Raw genomic sequence first — 23442 nt, 5'->3', positions numbered from 1 at the left:
GGTCTTCTGAGTGTCCGTAGGGCGCGCGGGTGAGCCGTCGTGGGGACGCACGGCGTTGTGCCGGCTCTGTGGCACGCGGGGGGCTTCGGGGCAGCCCCTCAGCCCCGGTCCCCTCCGCAGGCCCTGTGGGGGTGGGCAGGGGCCGCCAGCCCCGTCTGCCCCGCGCCCCTCTGCCGCTCGCCGCCGGTCCGAGGCGCAGAGGAGGAACATCTGTGAGCGGGAACGCCTTGCTCAGGTCTTCTCAACTCCGGCTCGGCATCCGCGCCGAACCCCCCTGCGCGGCTTGCGCGGAGTTTAGTTCTGGAAAGGATTCAATCGGCGCTGCGGAGCCGGGAGCAGGCGGCAGAAAAAGAGGGTGGCAAAAAAGAAAAGGACTGTGGGAAGACAGCCCCTCTTCGGGGTGTCTCTCCGAGCAGCGGGCTTGCTCCTGCTCCGTGCCCCTCCCTGCCACGGTTCACGTGAAGCGCTTTCCAGCGCGGTCGGGTTTCACGGTAAATAAACGGGCCCTCCCTTGCAGTTAATCTGCTCGGTCGCTTTATTGCCACCAGGAGAGAGATGGCGTGGAAGGATATTGCGCACGGTGTTGCTGGTAATTACTTTTATTACTTCACGTGAGTTTTATAGCGGCAGCAGAGAGAGTTTTGAGTTGCTGCTTTCCATTTTGCGGTAATTAACGTTCCCCACGCGCCGCGGGCGGCCAAGCAGAGATGTGTCGGGGTCAGGCGTTTCGGTCCGCGCCGGGCTGGCACCTGGAGAAGGCTCTCTGCGCCCCGCTGCCTGCGCCCCGCTGCCTGCGCCCCGCTGCCTGCACCCCGCGGGCAGCCGCGGCGGTGGGGACACGGAGGGGCTCAGCCCTCGAGGCCGCCGATGCCCGCAGTTCCCTCTCCCAGCGGGCGGCCGAGCTCCCCGTCTGCAGAGCGAACCCCTCGTAGCGGCAAAGCGCTCCTCGTTCCGCCGGAGGAAAGGGAGGTGTAGAAATGTCACTACAAAAGATGATGAATTCCCCATGTCTCCTCTAGTGAATTTTGCTTCTGTAAACCTCTCCCTCTCTTTGCGTGCGCTAATTGGTCTTAGCGTTAATTAATCTGATTTCATTATATTCTCTTTAATTTGTCAAGATATCATTTCTTTAGTGGGCGAAGAAATGCTTTAGAGGATTGTCACAATTGGAATAATTCCCCCCCCCCCTTCTTTAAAGTTGCTGAGAGAAGTCGTTATCAATTAAGCTGATTTGCATACACATTAGGGTAATCGTTTCAGTTTAGCCAAATTTGCAATAATTTACATAGCAAATTGACCCTCCGCATTTTCACTTAAACGTCTAAAGCGCGAGAGAGGCTTGGGCTGACACTGGTAATGAAACTCAGTTTATTTTGCGTGGTGCTCTTACGAAAAGAGGTCTAATTAGACCAAGTAATTTTTTATTTCATCCGTAATTGCAAAACAAATAGGCTCTTTGGCAGTTTCTTCCCTTTCCCTTCGCCGGTGTCACATGGCTGGGGAGCGTTAATCGGGAAGTCGTGTGCTCCTAATTAAGCCGCGTTTGATGCCTGCGCGTCCTTCCGCCTGCGGCGCTTCGGCTTCTCCCAGGTATCTGCCGAGGCTTCCCGCACCGCCCGGGGCCAGCCGGGCCCCGGTGTCCGTCTGCCGGCCGGGGAGGGGGCGAGGGGGAGGCAGGAGAGGGTCCGCGGCGCCGGCAGCGGGACGGCGAGCGCTGGGACCACCGACAGTGCCTCCTCCGCGGCACCCATCAGCCGGCGCGGAGCTGATGCCGATGAGCCCGGCTCGGTCGGTGGGAGCGGCGGGCGCAGCGAGGGGCGAGCGAGGCAGTGCCGGGGCCCCCGCACGGACGTCTGCGCTTCGCCCCCGAGCGCGGGCCGGCGGGAAATCAGCGCCTCGGACCGCCGAGCGAGCGGACCTCCTTCCCCCGCCACCAGACGTCTTTGGCCTTGAGTGTTTTTGGCCGCAGCCTTCATGGTTTGATGGAGGATTTTACGCTAATGCAAGGCATTACCTGGTTAATTTGGCCAGAATAGAGTGGAATTTTGCACGGTCAAAGTGGTCGCTACTTGAGCTGGAAGTTCCACTACCGTGCGCTGCCCGCCCAGCGATGTCAGCGCACGGGGAGAGAAGCAGCGCTGTATTGATGGGCCGCGAAGCCCGGCGAATCTCCCCGCGGAGCCTTCCCCGTCTCACGCCTGCGCTGCCGGCGCGGGGAAGAGGAGAACGCGTCGGAGCCGCTGCGAGCACCGGGGAGAAGGCTCTGCCGCGGCAGCGAGCAGCCAGCGCGCTAATCCGTTCTCCAGGCGCGTTGGCGAGATGCGTAACGAGGGGTTCTGTGGAGGGGGGGGCAAAGCAAAGCGTCGGGGCTGTTTGTGCCATTCTGGCCAGGGTAATAGCGGCTCCGGGAGCGCCTTTTCCGGCGAGCCGTAGGCGAGTCCCTGGGATCTCCTCGTGGGGTCTGCACGCCGTGACTTTGCAGTAAATACCCGTGACTCCGTCTGCCATAGAATTAAGCACACTGAAGGGATCCTGCGGATTTCGGGGGGCCGACCCCTTTGAGCTCCCTCCTCCGACTCCCAGCCTCTCTCTCCAAGAAGTGTTCAAGTGAAGCAAAGCCAAGGCGTGCGTGCTCAGCCCCGCGGAGCCCAGCAGTGCTTCGCCGGCTCGTGCTGCCGGAAAACCTGCCCTCGCCCTGCCCGACGCTGTAACGGGAGCGCTCGGGCTTGCGGCGCGAAGCCGAGGGCCGCTGGTGCGCGTGCGAGGAGGATGCCTGTGGAACCCGGCTCCGCGCAGCGCGTCCCTCCCGAGCTCTGCCGCTGGCGTTGGCACGGCGAGCCTGGCATGGCGAGCCTGGCACGGCGAGCTGGCTTCCCCTGCCTCCCGTCCCCGCGACTGGCCAGCGGCACAGGCCCCGCCAGGCCGAATGTCCACCACGCCGGGGCACGCGGGGGAGCAGCAGCCACCTCTGCTGTCCCCGGGCGTCCCCAGCGTTGGGGCGGAGGCAGCGGAGCCGGAGGCACCCGGCAGCGGAGCCCTCGCGGGAGCACGGTCATGAAAACGTCAGCGAAGGCGCGAAGCGGGGCGGGAGGGGATGAGGAATTCGCTGCAGCCCCCGGCAGCCGCCTCGCCAGCGGAGCGAGGCAGCAGCGGAGCGCGCTCACGAGTCGCACGCGTGCCCGGTAGCTCGCTTGCGCGATTAAAAACGCGTCGTGAGCGCAGCGCCCGAGCGTGCCACCACACGTGGCTCCTCTCCCGGCAAACCGCCGCTTCCGAAGCCGAGAATTCCCGACCGGGGCTGGAATCAGCCCAGCTTGGCCCGCGTCCAGAGCGGTGCTCTGGGTGGAGGGCAGGGACGCCGTGCGGGTGCCGGGGGATGCAGGGCGCAGCCACCCAGCACCGCTGCCTGCGGCTGCGCGGGGAGGAGCCAGCCCGGCAGAAAGCACCGCGCTCTGCTCGTTAGTGTCCCCTGGCCACAGTCTCTAACTTGTCTTGAGGACATATCCAGCGCCAACGCCTCCGAACGAGGTTTGCCGGCTTCCTGCCCCAGGGTCGCACCTTGCAGGGCCGGGGCGGGCAGGGAGAATCGATGGGGGGGGCAGAAAACCAGCATCACCCGCAGAGGTGCGCGGAGGCGTCACGGAGGTGACGGAGCGGGGTCCCGAGGCGTGGGGCAGCGGCGTGCTCGGCCCCTCCTGCAGTGGGAGCGTCCCCATCCCGTCGGGTGTCCGCAGCCGGCCCCGCGCTGTCAGGGCTGTCAGGGAGGATGGGTTGGCCATGAGGCAGAGGCAGAGCCGTGGGAGCGACGCAGCAGAAGGGGAGCAGTGTGTGCGGGGCTCGGTCAGAGGGGCCGGGCGCTGGACAGACCCTGCTCGCTGCGGGCGCCCGAGGCTCAGCGCAGCCGTTGGCACCTTCGTCACCATTGCTGGTGGTGGTGGTTGCAACGCGGTGAGCTTCAGCAGCGATGCACGTCCTCCACGAGTGGGGAGGGGGGGTTTTTGTCTTCAGAGGGATCCAGGGATCCAGCTGCCTGCGTAGCATTTCTTGTGCCCGGCTAGAGATCGTTAGAGCCTGTGTCAGTGGAGCTGACGGACAAGGGGGTAGATTAATATTAGAACACCCTGTCAGAATTGGTGAAAAGGCGGGATTGATTTTATAGGAAGTTTAGTCGGAGCGGTGTGTAAAGCCCTTGGGGGGCTACGCTGCAGTGAATCAGTCTCCTGCATTAGCGAGTCCCTCTGGGAGCAGCCGGCTTCGCTGCTCGTTACAGCCGGGGCTGCGCAGAGCAGGGATGGCAGTCGCTCGCTCCCGCTCTCCCCTCTCCGCAGTGGCAGCCGCGGCGGTGCCGGGGGTGCCTGGCGCCCGCAGAGCCCCCCGCCGCGGTCCCCCCCGAGCGGGGACGGGGCTGCCGAAGGGCAGGCTGCCCTGCTGCCCTCCTCCCCGGGCAAAATCCACCCCGGGAGCCGCGCACCTTCTGTTTGGGGAGCGGAGACGGTGCAGGCTGCGTGCCAGGAAGCTGTAAATCAGGGCGGGGGGCGAGGACCCTCGCCTCGCAGCTCCTTGTGCCCCCCGGCCGTCGCTGTGCCGGCCGCTGAGCGCGGAGCTGAGCCTGCTTGGGGGACGCTGTGAGGCTCCGCGTGCCGCTCGCCCCTGCCCGGTGCCGCTCGCCCCTGCCCGGTGCCGCTCGCCGCCGGAGCTCCCGTCTCCCTGCCCCGCTCCACGCACCTGCAGAGCTGCCGGGGTGAGCGCAGGCGCTGCGGGGCCACGCACAGATGGACGTGTAAATATGGCAGTGGAATGGACGGCGGCTGGGGTAAGCTAAACCGGTATGAGCCAGCTGGAGGCCTCCTCCCCTCTAGAGCTGTCCTGCGGCTAGCTGGAAGAGGCTCAGAGGCAGTTGTGCTGGGTAAGGAGACCGTGAGGCGAAGCTGCCGGCTCTGGGGCGGGCTGCTTCGGGCTGCGGGTGCAGCAGGAGTTGCACCAGGGGCTGCTGGACTTGCCCTGCTCTTGCCCATCACGGGTTTGCTGCACAGCGCAGGGATACAGACCGGAGGCTCCTGAAAATCAGCCGGTGGGTCCCTGTCGGCACGCACGCGCTCGCGTGTCCGCAGCCTGTCTGTGTGGTGCTCAGCAAGCCGGGTGATTTCGTTCTTCCTCTTCCACCGTCAGTTCCTTCGCTTGTTCTCCGCACAACAGAAATTCCTTCCCTCGAACCCATCCTCTGCTTTCACCACGCTCCTCGCTTTCAAATGCTAATAATCTGCGGCACTAAGAGCCTTAGAAGTGGTTCTAGATTTTTTGATCTTTGCCCTGTGATCTACTTTCATCTTTCAGCTTTCAAATGTTACTTTAGATTTACTTTAACCTATTAACACGCTTGGTATTCGCAGGCGGGCCCTTTTGCTATGTTTTGCATCAAACCCACCCAAATTCTGAGGAAGACGGGGCAAGTTAAACTTGTAGACACCCACTTTTCGGGGCGGTTGGTCGTCCGCCGTGGCAAGCAGCCGGGGTTTTTTCCCTCCTCCTGCATCGATGTTTCCAAGACAGGGGAGGGAGATGCTGGGGAGCAGGGGCAGCCCCGGACACAGCCCGGACCTCTCCGGGGGGACGCGGCAGCCGGGGAGCCGCGCTCCTCCGTGCCTTTTTGTCATTGTGCCTCCGGAGAGGAGGGCGTTGAAGCCACCGCTTCCCCTCGCGGGCTCCCCTTCCCCAGCATCCCCTCGTGGGCTCCCTGGGGGCACGGAGGCCGCTTTCGCAGGGGGAAGCCAAGGGGAGCCTCGCCAAGTCCCCATCTCCGCTGGAAAATGTGCTGAGGAAGGAGGATGCGAGGTGAGAGCATCCGTGGGGGTCCCTGCGAGGTCTCGCGCACCCCGGCACGGCCCGGGCCGTCCCCCTCCGCCTCGCCGCTGCTGCGGGAGCCCCAGCGGCAGCACTCCTCGAGGAGCAGCAAACGCTTCAATGTTTAAACCCAAGCAGCCCAGGCAAAGCTGCTTTTCTTTTTTTATTTATTCTTTTAATTAAATGCCAATTAGAAAGGAAGAGTGAAAAAAAGAAGGCATTAAACACTTAAATCCACACTACGCCCAGGTTGCTCGAAGTCGCTACGAGTTAATTAGCTACTGAAGCGATCCTTTGGAATTCCATATCAAACAACTCATAATCCGCCCCAAACCCAGCAGCTGGCAGGGAGCAGCCCTCAGCCTCCCTCGCCAGAAGCGGGCAGCACCCGCCTGCCTGCCCCGTGCCCGAAGCTCGGCGCTTCGGCTGGAGCCTCCCCTGCGCCGTTGCTGCCGCCGGTGCCCCCCGTGCCCCTTGGAGAGCAGGGCTGGTTTTTCAGCAGGAACCCCGTGGAGAGGGGGTTTCTTGAGCGCCCGTTTGCCCCCGCCCGCAGCACGGAGCGCCGGGAGCCGGCGCGGCGCGCAGAGCCATTTATTGGCATTTGCCTGCGTGCTAATGAGAAAACGTCGTTTCGAACTCCAGCCCTCGCTTGCCCGCTACCAAGCAGCAAAACCAAGCGAGGAGGGGGCTGGGAGGGGAGAGCGCGCTCTGAACGCGCCGGGGAGAATTCAAAGGCACTTGAAAGCGGGGATGTGGTCTGGGGAAGAGCCTGTTTTCAATGCAGATTTGTTTTCCTTTGAATTAGCTGATGCTTATTTTAAGCTCCCGTGGCACATTGTCATCTCTGGATTGCTTCTTTTCCCGTGCCAAAGTCAACCTTGATTTCTCCCCTCCTTTCAAGAGGGAGCCGTGATTTTCCCTCTGCTGCGCGCAGCGTCAGCTGGGCAGGACAGGCCCGGCTTCCCCAAGCGATGCTGACAAGGTTTCCTACTGACTGCGGAGCAAAACGCTGCCTTCCGACCAAAGCCGGGGCAGATGGCGGAGGAAAGCGCTGGAAGCTCGTCTCTAATTCCTGGCGAGGGACGAACCTCGCGGGGACCGGAGGATCGCTTTGGATAAGCCGGCAAATTCTGGCTGCTTTCCTCGGGCTCATCCGGGGCTGCCGCGCGCCCGGAGCCGCACGGGCTGCAGCCTGCCCCGCCGGACGGGAGCCGGGCAGCGGCCGGCGTCGGAAGCCCCCGCGTTCGCTCCCGGCCCCGTGCGGCACGTGGGGCCACCGAGGGAGGCCTCCAGCAGCTTTTTCTTCAGGAAGAAGTGAACATCTGCCTTGCTTCTGCGGCAGAGGGGCCAGCGAGTAGCCTGGGTTGAGCTCCGGCGACGTGCCGCCCAGCCTGGGAACGTCTTACCCCTCGCGTGGTGCCGGGAGGCTCGGAATTTGAAGCCTCACAAAGTGGCAGAGGTGTTCGCAAGCCCCATCAGCCTCCTCGCCTTCCTGCAGAAAAGCGAGCCGGGACATCTCCCAGCTCCCACGGGTGGGCTCGCAGCTTCACGGGAAGGAGAAACCGAGTCCCAGGAGCCGACGGCGAGGGTTCTCTGGTCACGTGGCGCCGGCCATCACCTTGGCCGCCGTCGCACGGCCAGGGTGGTGGGTGCCGCGGCGAGACCGGCCGCCCCCGAGGTCTGTGTCCTGGCTGCGGGGGGTGCCTGCACGGGTGCAGCCTCCCGGGACCGACGCGGGCTGCCGAGGGTTTTGCCCGCGGGACGGAGCAAAGGCTGCATCCCTCCCTGGAAGTCGGCGGGGGTCGTGGTGCTGCCTTCAGCTGGACCCAGGCGGGCTGAAACCTGCCCGGAACTGCCGACACCTGCACCATCCAGTCCGAAGGAGCAAGTATTGGCTAATTAGGTAATTAGTTTCGTATTAGCGGCTAATGGTCAGAAAATTCACCGGCATCTGTTGCCGTCGCTGGCAGGTTGGGCGGGTGCTGAGGAGGCTGGACCCGAAGGAGGGCTTCCAAGGAAGGCTCTGCCGGCAGCCGCGCCGCGCTGCCCGCGTTCGGGATGCCTCGCTGGCTTCGTTGTCGTGCTCGGCACCAGCGTCTTTGAAGACAGGCACTTCATAAATTATTTAAGGCAATAAATAAAACTCTTGGCCTTTCCTTGCGCTTGCCCCAAGACGCTCCTCTCCTCCTGCGTGCTGGTTGCTCGCCTGTGTCGCTCCTCCGCCTGCCCTGTTCCCCACCGCCGGGGAACATCCCGTTTCATCCCGCCGGGTTTGCTCGGCGCTAACCGCGGCCGAGGAGGACGGGCTCCGAGCCCCCGCGCGTCCCTCGGGGCGGCTCAGCCCTCCCGGCCTTCGGCGAGGGCACTCCGGCTCGGGGGGCTGCCCCGCTAAGCCTCCCGCTCCCTACACCGTGCACAGCTTTGCTCTGCGAGTTTGCCTTCTCCATCCCCCCGCACCGGCAGCCGCGGCTCGGGGAGGAGAAGTTCATCTTTCCCCCCCCGGCTCCAGAAAAGCCGTTTCCACTGAGATGCTGATGAAGTCACTGGCTGGGAGAGGCCGCTCGGAAGGGTCCCGGGAACGGGAGGCGAGGCGTTTGCGCGAGCTGCCCGGGCCCCCGGGCTTCGCCACGCGCAGCGTCCCGTCGCAGCCCCCGAGCCTCGCGGGGAAAGCAGCCGGAGCTCCGCGCAGAGCGGGGTGCGCCGCGACGTAGGGCAGCACCCGGAGCATCCTCTGCCACCCTCCCTCAGAGGAGGAGGAGGAGGCAGGATGAAGACCTCGTGGTCCACGTGCCCTCAGCAGGGCAGCGGTCCCGATGCCTGCGTACGCTCCTCGTCAGAGCAGGACCCTGCTGTGCCGGGGGTAGAGGCTGGCGCGAGGAGCGGAGCGCTGTGGCAGTCCCCGAGGCAGGGGTCCCGTTCCCTCCGGGTCAAATCCTTCGCAAGAGACGCGTTGGCACGTGCTGAGTTTAGCAGCGTTTCACAGTTTCCCGAGCATCCCAAAATCCCTGGGCACGGCGGCGAGGAGCTGCCAGCGAAGCCGGTGCGATTGCTCCGAGGCTTTCGGGAAGCGGGAAGGGGTGGGAAGCCTGTGGAGGGCCTGGCTGCGAGCGAGGGGCAGGGAGGGACCCTCGGACCGAGACGCTCGCCCGGGGTCTGCTGGCGTGGAAGCCGCTGCCCCTCGGTCCCGCGGCGATGGACGACGCCGTGCGCATCCCAGGGCCGTCGCGGGGACGAGCGGGAGCGGGGCCCGAGGCAGAGCCCCTGCGCTGCGCTGGGGAAATATTGAGAAAGGAAGGAGAAACGAGCTCAGTGAAATGGCGTTCGGATCCCCCCGGGGCCTCTGGCAGAAGCAGGACGTGCACAGTGCGGCTGAGCGCTGCGTTGAGAGCCCAGAGCAGCTCTGCTCCGGCAGTGATTTAAAATTTAAACCCACAAATTAAACGGGTTCTTTTTCATGATGATGGAGTCCGTGTGGCGGGTCCCCGAACGCCTCTCACGCCGTGCCGACGCCGGCTGAAGCGCCGCTGTTCGCCGGCGCCTGCCAGGTTCCGGCAGCAGCTCTGGCATCTCCAGCCGGTCCCACCGGGTCCCCCGGCCGGGCGCTGGGCCGGGCACTCTCTGCTCCCCGGGACGCGGATGTTTTTCCCGGCGGTGCGGGAGCGGTGAAGCTGCCGGCCTCCCCTCGCCTTCCCGCCGGGGCAGGGGCGAGCTGGGGTCGCAGCCGACTTCTGCTTCGAGTTTCGACCTCGTTTTTTAAATTAGCGCTCAAAGCGCAGCCGTAGCGAGAGGAGCAGGAGTCCTGACATTCATGGCGCAAAAGGAAACCTTTTGGTGTCTTTGTTCTTTAAAGGCTGCCTTTTCTCCTGCTGTACCTGTTGCTCTGAGGGCTGCGGTGACAGGAGGCTTCAGGGTGACAGCGCTGAAGCCCTGCGAGAGCAGCAGACGTCACGGGCGAGAAACGTCGTTCCAGGCCCAGCGGCCGTGGACGATGTCTCGGGGTCGCCAGGGCCGTCTTTGGCCAAGACGCGCCAGTCCTTTGCTCAGTCCTTGCCCCCTTAAGAAGCCCTGGGGGCTGTTTCGAGCAGCCTGGCGGATGCCAAGACCCGAACCGCTCCTGCGAGCGGGACGGCGGCCGCCCGTGCAGCACGCTTGCTGCCGAGGCCAGCAGCCTCAGCATCCTCCTCCTCCTCCTCGTCCTGCCCGTGCTGCTGCCCGTCACCAGCACGGGCAGGGACAGCCCGGCCGGTGGGTCACAGCTGTGGCCCCCGCTCCGCTGCCTCTCCGTGCAGGGGTCAGCGAGCTGGAGGGAGCGTGGGAGACGGGATTCCAAAGCCTCGGGTCTTGGGCCGGGGCTCCCGTCCAAAGCAGCGCAGGGCAAAAGGGAGAGAGGCAGAAAGAACGGGAAAAAGAGACGCTATTTTATTTCGGTGCAAAACTCTCCACTTTAAATACCCTTCTTATTACATTATCTGCATAGTAATACTAATAATAGATCTTGTTGGCAGTTCTAATGAGGCTGGAGAATATAAAGTTTCCAATAAAGTTAATTGTCGCCTTTAATACTCTCATACATTTATACATGGTAAATCTTTAAAGGAAAACCACTCGTTTCTTCTCCATTCGGCGTTCAGGACCGGTCCGTCCTTGAGGTCCCCAAAGCACGTGCTCTGCCGGCGCAGCGGCTCGGCCCGAGAAGTCGAGCCGTCAGCCAGAAAACCTCTGCCGCAGCGTGACGAGGGCAGCCGGGCAGGAGGGGAGGGGGTTGTCTCCTTCTTGGGGCCCGGCTGGGCCCTGCCGTGGGTCCGTGCGGCGGTGAATTCGTTTGCCCTGCGCAGCTCTCCAGGGACGGGTGCAGGCGGGCCGTCCTTTTGGTTGAAGACTCTATCAGGCAGTAGCTTAAACCCGCCACCAATGACCTTAAAAGCTGAGCAGGACCTTTCTCGGGGTGAAAATAAACATTCGAGGGGGATCTGGAATGGAGACTTCCCTGAGCCACCGGCAGCATCCCTGCCCGCCGCCGCTGCCGCCCCTTCTGCGCCGGCTGCGTGCGGCGGGGGTCTGCGGGGCGCCAGCCCCCGCTCCCCCGTCCCGGCCGCTGCCGGGGCCGTTCCTGGGGATGCCGCCCTCGGCGCGGCCGCCGCTGCCCGCTGGTGCGTGGGTAATTAAGTGTGCTTTATGCACACAGCGCTGTCGTGCTCGGCGTAATTGCAGCTTCCATATAAATAATTCACGTGGAATTATTATAGCGAGGACGTCACCCGTCGCCTCGTAATTTGCTTAACTGAAACGGGCTCTCTCTTCGGCAGCGGTGGCTGGCTTGCCTCAGGACCGTGTACGCACCATCCCTTACAGGCTGACTTCGGTGGGGATTACTGTAAATGTCATTAAGTTATGCAAATGGATTGTCCACTCTGCGGTGGAAGGGTGCAAGGGCAGGGAACGGGGCCAGTGAGCCTGACGCCGCTGAAATGGGTGGATTATTATTAACAATAAAACAATAATAGCGACCGACTGATGAACTCGTAGGCCGTGCCCTCTGCCGAGGGTGGCTCTCGCGCTTTGCTCTGGACGCGTGCGGGCTCTCCGCGCCCCGCGTGGAGCTGCCAGCGCCGCGTGTCCGTGCGGACCGAGCCCGATTGCCAAGCGGGTGCCTTGGCTGTGCCGAGGTCGTCACCAGCGCCCAGAGCAGAGGGCAAGTGGCACCAAGGGGCCGTTCCGGAGCTCCGCAGCCCTCGCCGCGCGGCCGCGAGCATCCCTCCCTCCCGAGCGTCCCAGCCGCCGCTGCCGTTGCGGGAGGCAGGCAAAGCGCCGCGAGCTGCTCGTCGCTATTCGGGACCGCTCGCCGAGACGACGCCGGCAGCCGGGGGGGAAAGATCGCTCCAGCCCTTCCTCCCGCGCCGTCTCCTCCTTTCGCCGCCTCTCCGTGCCGACTGCTGCTCAGCTCGGCGTGGGAGAGCAGCGCTGGCACCATGCCTCCGGAACTGGCCCTGGGGTCTTCCCAGTCCGGAGGCGGCACTGGCAGCCTGCAGGCACCACCATCCACCAGTGCCACAGCCGCCCCGGGGCCAGGGTCCGTGTCCGTGATGGATGTGGCGGCCGCTGCTTCCCGGGGGCTGCTGGCGAGCGGAGGCCGTTGTTGATCGCCGAGCCCTGATCCTGGCCCCCGGCCTCCGTTGCTGTCACCCAGCCGCTGCGTCACCGTAAAGCGTCCTGCTGAGGGGCGGCCCGGGGACTTCTGGCCAGCGTGAGAGGTGATTTAGCGACGATGCTCTCGCGTGTGGGCACGTACGGGAAGAGCGAGCGAGCGAGGGCTGGGTGAGAACATGGCGGGGTGTGGCAGAGCCCTACCCCGTCCCGGGCGCCGTCGCTACCTCGTCGCTGCTCCCACGCGACCAGGGGACGGTGGCCCATCCCGTACCGCTCGGCTGCGGCACCGCGTCGGAGGGGTCCAGCTGCTCTCAGACGAAACCCCAACACGAGCTCGCCCCTGCTGTCTAGGGAGATGAAGTCACTCCGTAAACATTAATTAAGAATGAGGCTTCACAACACCCCCGGGCAGCCGATCGCACGATTATCTCCGTCTTCCGCATCCGGAGGCTCCGGCGCGGAGAGAAGGAGCGACCTCTCCAAGGTCACCCAGCGTGCCGGTGACAGAGACGGATTCAGAGCCTGGGAGGGGGCTTTCAACAGAATCTCCTTATCTTTATTTTTTATTGCATTTGAAAATGAAACACAGTTATTAAATATCATAACACCCGTAATAGATTTTCAACTTGAACTGCATCCAGAGATGCTAAATGATAAATACAGCTATTATCCGAGTAAGCACTCAGAGAAATTGATAGCTAGCATTTGTTTAAGGAGTGTGCGTACACGGGCACGCGGAGGCACGCGCCTGCGGAGACGGGGAGCTTTCCAGCGCGGGTTTGGAAGGGGAACGTCTTGCGTAAGCGCAGACTGTCCCCTCGCGAGGCTGAAGGTCCCAGGAAAGCGCGGGGACGCAGATGCGCTTTTCGGGAGCGCTTGGCCCCCGCACCAGGACCCCACGGCGCTCCGGCTCGGGGACTGGGCACACCGGTACGAGAGCCGCCCCGGCGCAGGGATCCAGCGGGAGGGAAGCCCGCCCGCGCTCGGGGTGCGTCCGACGGGGAAACCTCGCGTACGTCGAAGCGTTTACACCGCGGCACCGAAGCGGGGGGCCGGCTCCTGCCCGGGCGGAGGGACCCAGCCCCTGCGCACCCCTGCGCCTGGCTCCACGCTTGGGGCGAGCCCAGAGCCTCGGCAGGGACGGCGATAAATCCTGTCACGCTAAAGGTCACGGCGAGGCCCGATAAATGCCCCGTTTAACAATGGGGAGAAATATTTTTATCGGTAACCTTTTGAGAAGGTGGTTTAATTGCACGCTAACAGTCACTCACAGAGGGCTGCCGGGGGCTCGCGGGGGCAGCTGCTGACTTTTGGGATGAGGGAGCTTTCCTCGCCCGTGCGGCAGCACGCGAGAGCCGGGGTGCGCAGAGCGGACCCCCGAGCACCAGCCCGGGGTGAGGAAGGGGCTGCCCGGCTCGTCAGGGGCTGAAGGCAGAGCACCTGGTCCGGAGGGCAGCTGCCACGCGTTGCCGGCGGCTTTAAGAGGGTGCTGCCGGCACCATCCCTCCTTCTGAGGGCTGGCGGAGGAGAGCGGCTGCTGCTGGGGATGCTCCAGGGAGCCAGTGAGTCCGTCTGTCCATCCATCCGTCCGTCCGTCTGTCTGTCTGTGAGGCTGTCCTCCAGGCTGGCTCGGCAATGTGACCTGCCGGGGAAGGAGATGGGCTCAGGGCCTCTTTTGGGGGCAGGAGAAAGGTGGTTTCTTTCGGTTCCGCGTGTTTCCCCTTGGCTGTGCTGGTTTGGCTGAGCTGAGCAAAGCACCCAGCTCTGAGTGAGTCTTGCTGGGGCGGCGTCCCCTTCTCCCCCCTGTGCTCCTTAAACTGTTTCCTCTCTCGGTGAGCTTTAAATCCCATCTTTTCCAAAACTGCTTTGCCCTTATCTTCCTGGGCTCTAAATATCTACTTGCATCCCCTCCGTGATGCCCCATTTCAGTTGTTGAGCGCTTATAATGCAAAAATTAATGTCTCGCTTAGCTTTAATAGCTGGAGGGAGCGTGAGGCGCGAGGGCGGCTGCGGCGGGGCTGCCTGGGTGAGGGCTTTGGCTGGAGGCCCCTGGGAGCTCTGCGCCCACTGCGAAACCAGCCCTCCTCCCCCAGAGCTGTTTGCTCTCCGGTGACGTGGGCCCCTCTCTCGCAGGGGGTCAGCAGGGGTGGGGAAGGTTTTTCGTCCAAGCGGGCGTCACCTGCGAGCAGCGTTGGCAGGAGAGTTTGTGCGTGGTGGCAGTCACAAGTGGCGTGGGGAGCCCGGGGCACCTCGGGACCCGTCTGCTGCGGGGCGAGGGTTGAGCGCTGCGGGGACTGCGGACGCAGCGTGGGGGTGGAAGGGGTAACCCGGAGCTTCGCTGCCCTTCGGCACAGCGGGCTTTAACGGGGGTTCTGCCCGGCTCTGGGAGCCGCTCGGTGCCCTGGCCGCTGCGCGGCCGCCCCAGGGCGGGCAGCCCGTCGCCCGCCCGTCCTCCACCCTGCCCCTGCTTTATTTATTTATGTTTTAGCAGAAGCGTAACATAAATAAAGCACCGCCATAAAAATGTCAGGAAAAGTTCAAACCTATTCATTATCCATTTCGCTCAGATTAAAATTTCCATCAAGGCTGCTTGGTTTTGACTTGAGTTGCTTTCCTTTTAATGAGCTTGATCTAGAAGGTAAAAGATGCTAATTCATCCTTACATCTCTATCATCTCCCAGCTTCTGCTATATAAAGCATCAAGGTCGCATTCTGGGGAAATGTCTTTTTACCAAAGGTGCCATAATAATAATGAAGAAGCAATTTGTTTCAGCAAACTGCCTACAGTAATGAAGCTTAATTATAACCGTGTTATTAATACTGCTGCTTAAGGTAATTCACTTCTGAGCGGGGCGCAGAACAGTAAACTATAATTTAAACAAGAATCGAGACCTAATTTAAATCATCAGATCTGCCGTGGAAGAAGGCAAACAGAAGGGCTCTCTGGTGGGAGCTCTCCCTCCGCTCGGCTTCCCGCGAGGCTCCGGCGCGGGCAGCCCTGCTGCGAGCCTCTGGCTGGCCCCATCGCCGCCCCGCTCCCTCCCCGGGGCCGGGGGGCTCGGGGAGCGGGGGGCTCGCTGGCCGTGGGCGCAGGGAAATCCGTATGCCGGAAAGCAGGCGGTGTGGGCGCTGGTGGGTGCGTGCCTGCCCGCGGAGGGTCCCGGGTGCCCCCCAGAAGCCCTCCCCTGGCAGGCAGGGCCATCCGCCTCCACAGCCCGGCCTCGTCTCCCGCTGCCTCGGGATACGTGTGGGAGGCCGCTGCGAGGCTGACGGGGTTTTTTCTTTTTAGCGTGTGATTTTAGGGCATGTCAGCGCCGGTTCCACACCCCGGCACGCAGGACTCGGCCGTTCGGGCAGCGCGGGTTGCTCGGCGATCACACCCCGGCTCACCCTGGTCACTGCCAGGCGCGGCTCCGCTCCAGGCGGTGACGGCGAGGAGGAGGAGGAGGTGTGGAGGAGAAGTAAATAGGTGGAGTGTTTCTGCTCAGAAGGGGAAAAAAAAGCCTCCATCACTGTTCCACTTGACTGCAGCCTCCCGCAGGCTGTTTCATCTCATATTATCTGAGCTCCAAGGGGGTGTCCAATTTGAGGAACAATAACTATAAAGTCATTTACAGTCCCCCGCTGCGGCACAGCACATGATAGCCTGTGTAAAGCAGCAAACGGCCTCGATGGCCGCTTCTGCGGAGCCGGGCTCGGGCGGTGGCACCGGCGGGCGAGCGGGCTCCTTGGCGGCGGGGGGCACAGACCCTCCGGCGAGGGGGCCTGCGGGGAGCCGGCAGCTCGTTTCGCCCGCTCCCACGCCGGGAGCGGTGCGAGGGCACGGCCCGGGCCTCCTGCATCCCTGCCGCGCTGGCGGGAAGGGCGTCGGGGCTCCCGCGCCGGCTCCCGCGGAGCTGCTGACCTTCTCTGCGCCGGCGTTTTCCTGCCCGGCTGCCACCGCCGCGGCTCCGTGGAGCTGGCACTGGCCGTGACGAGCCCGCTCAAGCCGATCCAGCCTGTGGAGCTGGGTCAGGAGCAGGGAATGGGGGAAGTGGCGAGAGCTTGGTGTCCTGCCTGCAGAGCTCTGCTGGAGGGCTTCCTGCTCAGCAGTGGTGCTGGCGGGACCCCCGGCTGGGGTCTGGGGGCCAGGGGTGCCTCGGCAGCGGGGTGGGCCGGGAGCTGGCTGGGCGCGGAGATGTGGACCTGCTGTCTGGTGGAAATACCCGCCCAAGGAAAGCTGCGCTTCACCTCCGCGGCAGCACCGACTGGCTCCTCTTGGTGTTTTCAGCCTTTTCCTCCTGCCTGTGAGGTTTTTTAAATAACTTTTTGGGACCGTGCCGCAGCTAAACTGACAGAGGCTTCGGGCGACGGGGTGGGTGTCATCACGGCTGCCATCGCAGCCAGTGCCGGCTGGCCCTTGCCTCGGGAAGCTCAGCGGGGGCTGAGCGAACCCCGGCAGCGCGGTGCAGTGGGGAGAAACCCCGCTTTCTGCTCTTGCCCTCCGCCGCGGCCCCTTCCAGGCGCAGAGCTGCGCTGGGAAGGTCTCGGCTATAGATCCGCTCTCCTCGCAGCGGGCACATCGGAGAATTTCCCGTGACCTCAGCCAGATCCGCGCAGCTCTGCTTTGCCTCTCCAGACGTGCTCAGCTTCCTCACCCCTTGCCCTCCTCGGAGACCCACCGTCACGCGTTCGCGTCGCCTGGAGCTGAGCCGTGCCGCGACGTCCCCGGTGCCGGCGCAGCTCTGCTTCTGCTGCGCCGCTGCCGGTCCCGCGGGTGCCGGTGACTTTGGCTTGCTCGCCCCGGCTGCCCGCTCCGACAGCACGCTTCCTAGCTGCGCTCCTGAGCTACAGGCTTAATCCCAGATAAGAGGCTTGATCTCAGCGGGAGAGAGTCAACTGGCAAACGCCGCCAGCGATATCAAGCAGCCCAGCGGGACGGAGCGCATTGCCTAGAGATTATTTTCAGAAAACCAGGGGAAGGGGAAGAACCAGGGAAAAGTGGAAGTAAAACCCAGGTATTGAGTTTCCCTGTGGCTTCGTGTCACCTTGTGAAACGCCGGGGTCTTCCCAAGCCTTCCTCGCACTGATGTTGGAGATGAAAAACTTCGACGTGGACCCGGCACCTGGCTGGGAGACAGCGGAGGGTGATGTGCAAAAGGCCGCAGGCCTTCCTCCACCTTCTCGCCGCTGGAAGCGGTCTCCCCAGGCCGGGAGCAGCGTGGGTTGCAGAGCTTCGCGCTCCCCGGGATCATCCCGCAAGTGGTTCTATTCAGCGCGGGAAGAAAATGGAAAAAGAGAGGGGATGAAGCACGCCCTCCCTGCTGTGACTGCCCTCCAGTTTAAAGGTCTCTCCAGAGGGCTTGTGCACCCTTGGACCAGCTGAGAAACCCCCTTGGGTCTGGCGGGACCTCCCCAGAGCCTCCTCCCGGCACCCCCTGCCTCGGAGACGATGAGGAGCACCCGTGCTGCAGGGAGGGTGGTGGGCAGAGCGTCCGTGCCTGGCCAGAGCCGCTGCCCCCAGCCTGGCCCCGCTGGCAGAGAGCTTCAGAAGGGGAGAAAGTTGCCGGCAGGGACTCTGGGAAGAGCAGGAGTTTTAATTGGCTTTTATCTATTAGTTAATCAGGAAGTATTTCAGTGACAATTAGGTCAAAGCCTCTGGCATGCCTGTGAAGCAGCCATCCATCATGAGCCCTACCCGGGCTTGCAGCGTGGTATTTATGAGTTTCCAACCAGCGCCAAAGCCCTTCTAAGGAACGCGGTGAGAAGCGACCTCCGGCCGTGGGGGAAGGCTGTCGGCCGTGATGGATGGCCGGGAGCGGCCAGGAGCGGCTGCTTCCCGGGGCCGGCGAGGTCTGAAACCCTTTGTCTGCCGGCAGCAGCCGGGCCCGGCGTGAGTCCGAGCGAGGGTTTGTCCCCCGCGAGAAGGACGGGGTAGGAAAGGGAGCAGCGTGGGGGATCGCTGCGTCCCTTGGGGCTGGGGCTTGGGCAGAGCTTGGCACGGCTGGGACGAAGGATCCCCGGGAGATCCGTGCGGGACAGAGCGGTAGCCTCTGCGGAACAGCTGGCTGGGCATCCTTCCTTGCGTGTTCCTTTGAGCTAAAGCTGGCCCGTCCCAGCCGAAAGGGTTTGTCAGAAGGGGGTTCAGCGAAGTGGCGTGTGTCTGAATATCTGCCATCAGCTAAAAACTGTGGCTTTCAATTTTCAGTGTGAAAATAGTACATGTTCTGGAAAGGGAGCTGATTCATTGCGAGGAAGCACGGGACTTGGAAGGCAGCTACGGACCATGTCTGGAGGTGTGGAGACGAAATATTTCAGCGGGTGTCTGGGGATGTGTGCTGGCTCTCGTTTGCTTCCTCACTCACTGCCGTTGTTTGGATCGCGAATTTTTGATGCAGTTTGAGGAGGACTCTGTTTTTCATCTTTCCAGTTCTTGGCATGTAAGAGAATTATTTCCCTCCCGGTTCGAGTTCTCCTTCATCCGTGGGATCAAAAGGCGCCGGGCCGCTGACCTGCAGGGCCCTTTCACGGCGCGCTTGCTCACTCAGGCTGCGTCGGGGCCGTGGAAGCAACGGGAGCTCGGGATTCTCCCCGGAGCCGGGCGGAACGCCGGTGAAGCTGGTTTGATCGCTGGAGGTGCTCGGGCGGGCGCGCAGCCCGAGGCGGTGGCGGCACGGCAGCCGTTGGCTTTGCCCCCGCCGAGGCGTGCAGCGGGGGTGACGGGCACAGCCCTCTCCCAGAGGACACGCTGGGATAACTTCTGTTCAGCGGCAATCTCCGTTGGCTCACCAGCTGCGGGAAGGGGTCTGGATGCTCTGCGCGGGGCAGGGGGCTGCCCTGTCCGGCTCCCGGAGCCCGGGACAGCGCGGAGCCGCGGGGAGAGCGGCGGGCGGGAAGGGTGGGCTCGGGCACACCGGCTCGGCACGTGGTGAGCAGCTCAGGGCAGGAATAGCAAAGCCAGCCCTGACCTACCGGAGGATTTTTTACTCGCAAAGCGATAACCAAGCATTTTATTTTTATTAAATAATTCTGACTGAGGAGCTGTTAGCTGGGCATCCTGTTGCCAGCTCTCCGGGGAGCGGCAGAGGGGCCGGGGCAGCTGAGCAAGGAGCAGCACGGCCCGAGCCCGCTCCCGGCGGGATGGAGCTGGGGGACAAGGTCTCCTTGGAGGTGGAAAATGGGCGAGGAGACACCCTGAGCTGGAGCTGAATTGCAGAGGAGGCGAGGGGACGATGGCACCGGCATTACAGGTGAGGCAAGGCCAGCTTTGCTTTCGGGCGCCTTTGAGTGGAGCCTGCAGACCTCGGCTGTGAGTGCTGGCAGCTCGGTACGCGAGGTCCTGCTCACTAAAACAAACCCTCTCGGCCCTTTCTCTGCACGCCTGCGAGAGGCCAGGCAGCCAGCAGCCCTTTAATTAGCTGCAGCGAGGGCTATTCAGCAGAAAACGTACTGAGCTGCCGGGCACGCTGGGCACATCCCTCCTCTAGGTTAAGTGGCAATTACTCCTAATTAGGAGCAGATAAATATTTTATATGCTTTGGACTGCCGCAAGTGACCAGCGGAAACCCAGAAGTGCTGGAGAACATCTCCTTGCTGGCTGCAGGTCCTCACCGCAGCCACCCCAGGGGTTCCTCTCCAGGGACACCGCAGCAGCCACTTTGGCCTTTGCTGCTGCCGTCGCCTCGTGCCTGCGTGGGGGATGGAAAATGGCCGGGGGTCCCGGGCGGGTAGGGGGCCCGCAGCCCGACGGAGCGGGCAGCAGCATCGCACTGGTGCTTACTCATTTGGTGGGCCTGCTCCTGCTAGGAGGTGCTGGTACCTCCAAAGCCCTGGCGCCTTGTAGACGGAAGGATGTGCACAACGAGGTGAAAAACCCGGAGGGATTTCGCGCAGCTCTAAGGCAGGTGGTGGAGGCTGTTTCTCTGCTGGGGTTTCGTGCAAGTCAGTGGAGCTACACCAAAAAGGGCTTTAGCCCTGGCTGAAGCTGGCAGGCTCCGTCCTCCCTCGCCGTCGCTGCAAGGCGTTCTGCCTTTTGCTAGCTAACCTGTTCCCACGACTCCCTCTCGCTCCATCTGTCTCCGGCTCCCGAATCGCGACGCCCTGGGTCTCCCCCACTTGCACCCAGCCCAGGGTTGTCCATCCGCGCGAGCCCGGGGTGCCTGAAGTCCCCATCGCGTCTCAGAGCGCAGCCCCAGGCACGTCGTCTGCCCCCGGCCCTTCGGCCCCGTCTCCGCGTCGGCGACCCGAGGGCGGCGATCGCTGCCCGGCTCGCAGGGACGCTGGAAGCCCTGTCTCCGCTGCCCGTGCGGAGCGCGCGCGCCCGCGAGCCCGCTCCGCGTCCCGGGGATTCCCGCTCCGCCGCTGCCGCCCCGCGCAGCAAGCCCTGGCAGGGAGGGGGACCCGCAGCCGCAGCTTTGCCTCTGGTGAACTTTCTGTTCTGTAATAAGCAGCAGTGGGTATTCATTATTATTTCAACACCCCGTGCTTCTGAAGCCTTATTTAGGCGGCGTTTTTCCCCAGCATATGTTGGAATTTACAGTACGTGCAGCCACTCTACAGTCAACATTTGGTTTCTCTCGCCCACAGACTGCAGTGCTAATTAGGGGAGGTTTTCCCTTGTTATCCCGGGGAGGTCAGGCACAGCAATTAGCATTTTGCAGAGATCCAAGAACAGCACTGGGAGAGCTCAGCCCGCGGGATCGCGGAGGGAGAGCTCCCAGTGCGGGGCAGAGGGGGCTCGGGAGCCCACCAGAGCTGCGGTCCCCGCACTGCCGGGGCTGGCCGGGCTCTCGGTCGCGGGAGGACGGAGGGGAGCGAGCGGGAGGCTTCGTCTCGGCTGGAGGGGTGGCGAGGGTCTTGCTGCCCTGGGTGCAGGGCGGCTGTGTCCGCTGCTGCCTTCGCTTCCTCAGCCCTGGCAGCAGCCACGAGTCGCGTGTGGGCTCCTCCGGTGCGAAACGTCGACCTTCGTGGCGAAGCTTTGTGACTAAATCAGTTGACGAAGGGCGGGGGGGTGCCCTTGGCTGTGTGCCCCCCGCCAGGAGCCGCGGGGAGCGGGGTAAAGAAGGGCACCCGAGCCTGTCCCGGCGCGTGACGCAAAGCTCTGCGGGCTCTGAGACTGCGGAATCAGATTCAGCTGCTCCCCGCTCCGAGCTGCCCGCTGGCCGGCGATGGCAGCTCGGTGGGATGAGGAGCACCACGAGCCGCGGCGATTCCGCCTGCCCACGCGGCCGAGCAGGAGCAGGGCAGGTCCCTGCAGGCAGGGAGCAGCGAGCAAAGCCGCTCCGGTGGTCCTGCCTGCCCAGCAGAGCCAGCCCTGCTTCCTCGCTCGAGACGGTATCTGCAAGCTGCTCCCCGTAACTTCGTTTAGATCTTTCTGTATTAATTGCAAGGAGAAGGGCGCAAGGGTTCAGAACGGGAGAGAGGGATCTTTGATGTGGGAGGCTGTTGTCTCTGAATAAAGCTTTGTGTTATTATGCAAAACATAGAGGGCATTAGTTGGAAAACTGAGCTGATTAATTTACGAACTCTGTCTTCTTCCTGGGCTCTTCCTCCTCCTTTGCTCGACGAGTGAGGGGGAGGTGGAAGCGCTTGCGAAATGAACCTTTCACTCCCCGGCTTGCGGCGGAGGACTTGTGGTGGAAGGGAGAGGCTGCCCGGGCTCCGCGGGGCTGGAGCCGGGGACCGGCACCCGCCGGGCGATGCCTGGAGAAGGGCGCGATGAGAAAAGCACACCCTTCCCCCAAAAATCGATGGGGGGACCGAGGCAGTCGCCCAGCTGGGCCCCGCTCCCTGAGAAGCCATTAGAGTAAGAAACCCAGCCACACCACTTCAGACCGTCTGCGAGATCATAAATCATCTTCCGAGCCCGGCTCAGCCTTCTCCGTCTCGACGCTTCATCGATCCGATGCCGCGGCTCTTCCCTGCGTGAGGGAGCGGGCGGCCGAGGAGGACGTGGGTGCTGGCGTGCTGGGGAGCACCCGTGCCGAGCCACCGAGCCTTGGGTGCTGCGCCGGGCTCGGGGCTGTCCTCCTGCCGGCTTCCTTAGCGAGGAAATCGTTGGTTTTTTCAGCAAGGCGATTCACTCGGTTTCACTGCTGTGTTTGTTTGGCTTGGCGCTGGCTTGGGAAACACTCCGAGGATGTTGGCTAAATAAACGCTAATTAATTGGCGGTGTTCAGCTTTGCCCAGCCACCGCCCTGCCTGTGCAGGCTGGGGTGGGAGCCTCCCCCCACCTCCCCCATGCTTTCCTGGGGCCGCAGCCACCCGCACCCCGCTCCGGCTCTTCATCTCCAGACCCCGAGCCCTCCCGCTGGTGCCCAGCCTGCTTTCCAGGCTGGCCTCCAAACCCCGTTGCCCAGGCAAACGCTGCTCCCCATAGAACCCCACGCATCCGTGCATCTCTTGCAGGAACTTCTCTGAAGCAGCCTCTTCTCGTCCTCCTCGAGATGAGCAGAGCTGGGACCTGTTCCTCTGGTGCTGGGCTGGACCTTCGCACCGGAACCTGTGCCAGCGGAGCGGGTAAGGCACGCTGCTGGGAGCGTTCCCCGTGACGCCGGTCAGCCCTGCGCCCACCTCCCCGCTCCCCTCTGTGCCCGAGGAGCCTCCGGGTCTGGGGGTGGCCCGGGAGGAGGCCGCGTCCCTGCCCAGGTGCCGGGAAAAGGCGCTGGGTCCCGGCAGCGCGCGGGGCTCTGGCTGCCCGCGCCGCTGCGAACGCGCATCTACTGCCGTCTCCTTGCCAGGACGCTCCGAGCTCGCTCGAGAGCCCGCGTGCTCCCTCGCATGCGCCCGGAAGGATTGCTCAGAGAGGAGCAGGAATAATCACCCAGGCCCCAGATAAAAAAAAAAACACCCAATAATCAAAGACTAATCCTAAAAACTCTCCTTTAATCTTTGTTCTTCCAGGCCTAGTCTCCCTTTCATCTAGGACTTTGCTGTTCTCTGGTTATTCTACAGCTACAGAAACCACGAGGCTGGAAGAGGGGAAGAAAAAAGAAAAGATTAAATTAATGAGCAGGTAAGCAGGTTCATTGTTTCGTCTGAGCCTTCCTTCCTGCCTGCTAATTTCTCCGAGCCAGTTTGGGAGGCAGAGCCCGCGCTAACTCTGCAGCGGGCTGTTGCACCCATTTCCCTCCTCGAGCCGTTTACCTGAGCGATGTTCAGGTCCCGTTTAGATGGGTGCTTCAAGGAGCAGCGCAGCGAGGCGGCGTCACCGAGCCGTGGCGTCTGACGGGGAAGGCATTTGCCTGCGTAACAATAACGAAACGGATCCTTTGAGCTTCTGCTAATTGCGTATGCGCTGCGCCGTAATGAGGCAATAGAGCAGCAGCATCGCCCCAGCACCCAGCACGGGTGCAGCGACCTGGCTTGGCTGGAGCGGGTGGCGAGGAAAAGCGACTCGGCTCCGGGCGCCGCGGAGCGACTCCTCGCCAGCCCAAAGCGGTGGGAGAGCGGCGGAGAGCTGGCGAGGGGAAGCGT

The 23442-nt window shown here is 63.1% G+C and overlaps 1 protein-coding gene and 1 long non-coding RNA gene across 2 annotated transcripts in view; one reads left to right on the top strand and one right to left on the bottom strand.

Moving 5' to 3' along the window:
- Window positions 1-23442, bottom strand: part of PAFAH1B2 (platelet activating factor acetylhydrolase 1b catalytic subunit 2) — a 640582-nt gene that overhangs the window by 164771 nt on the left and 452369 nt on the right. The window lies entirely within an intron of this gene.
- The window catches only part of LOC142364082 (uncharacterized), a 34769-nt gene continuing 33734 nt past the window's right edge, over window positions 22408-23442 (top strand). The window contains exons 1-2 of the long non-coding RNA XR_012766135.1: window positions 22408-22485; window positions 22870-22981. This is a non-coding gene — a long non-coding RNA (uncharacterized LOC142364082). The remainder of the gene's footprint in view (window positions 22486-22869; window positions 22982-23442) is intronic.

The sequence above is a fragment of the Opisthocomus hoazin genome, chromosome 24 (genome assembly GCF_030867145.1).
Source record: "Opisthocomus hoazin isolate bOpiHoa1 chromosome 24, bOpiHoa1.hap1, whole genome shotgun sequence".
Taxonomy (NCBI): domain Eukaryota; kingdom Metazoa; phylum Chordata; class Aves; order Opisthocomiformes; family Opisthocomidae; genus Opisthocomus; species Opisthocomus hoazin.
The sequence above is the reverse complement of the archived record's forward strand: the minus strand, read 5'-3'. Positions and strand labels throughout refer to the sequence as shown.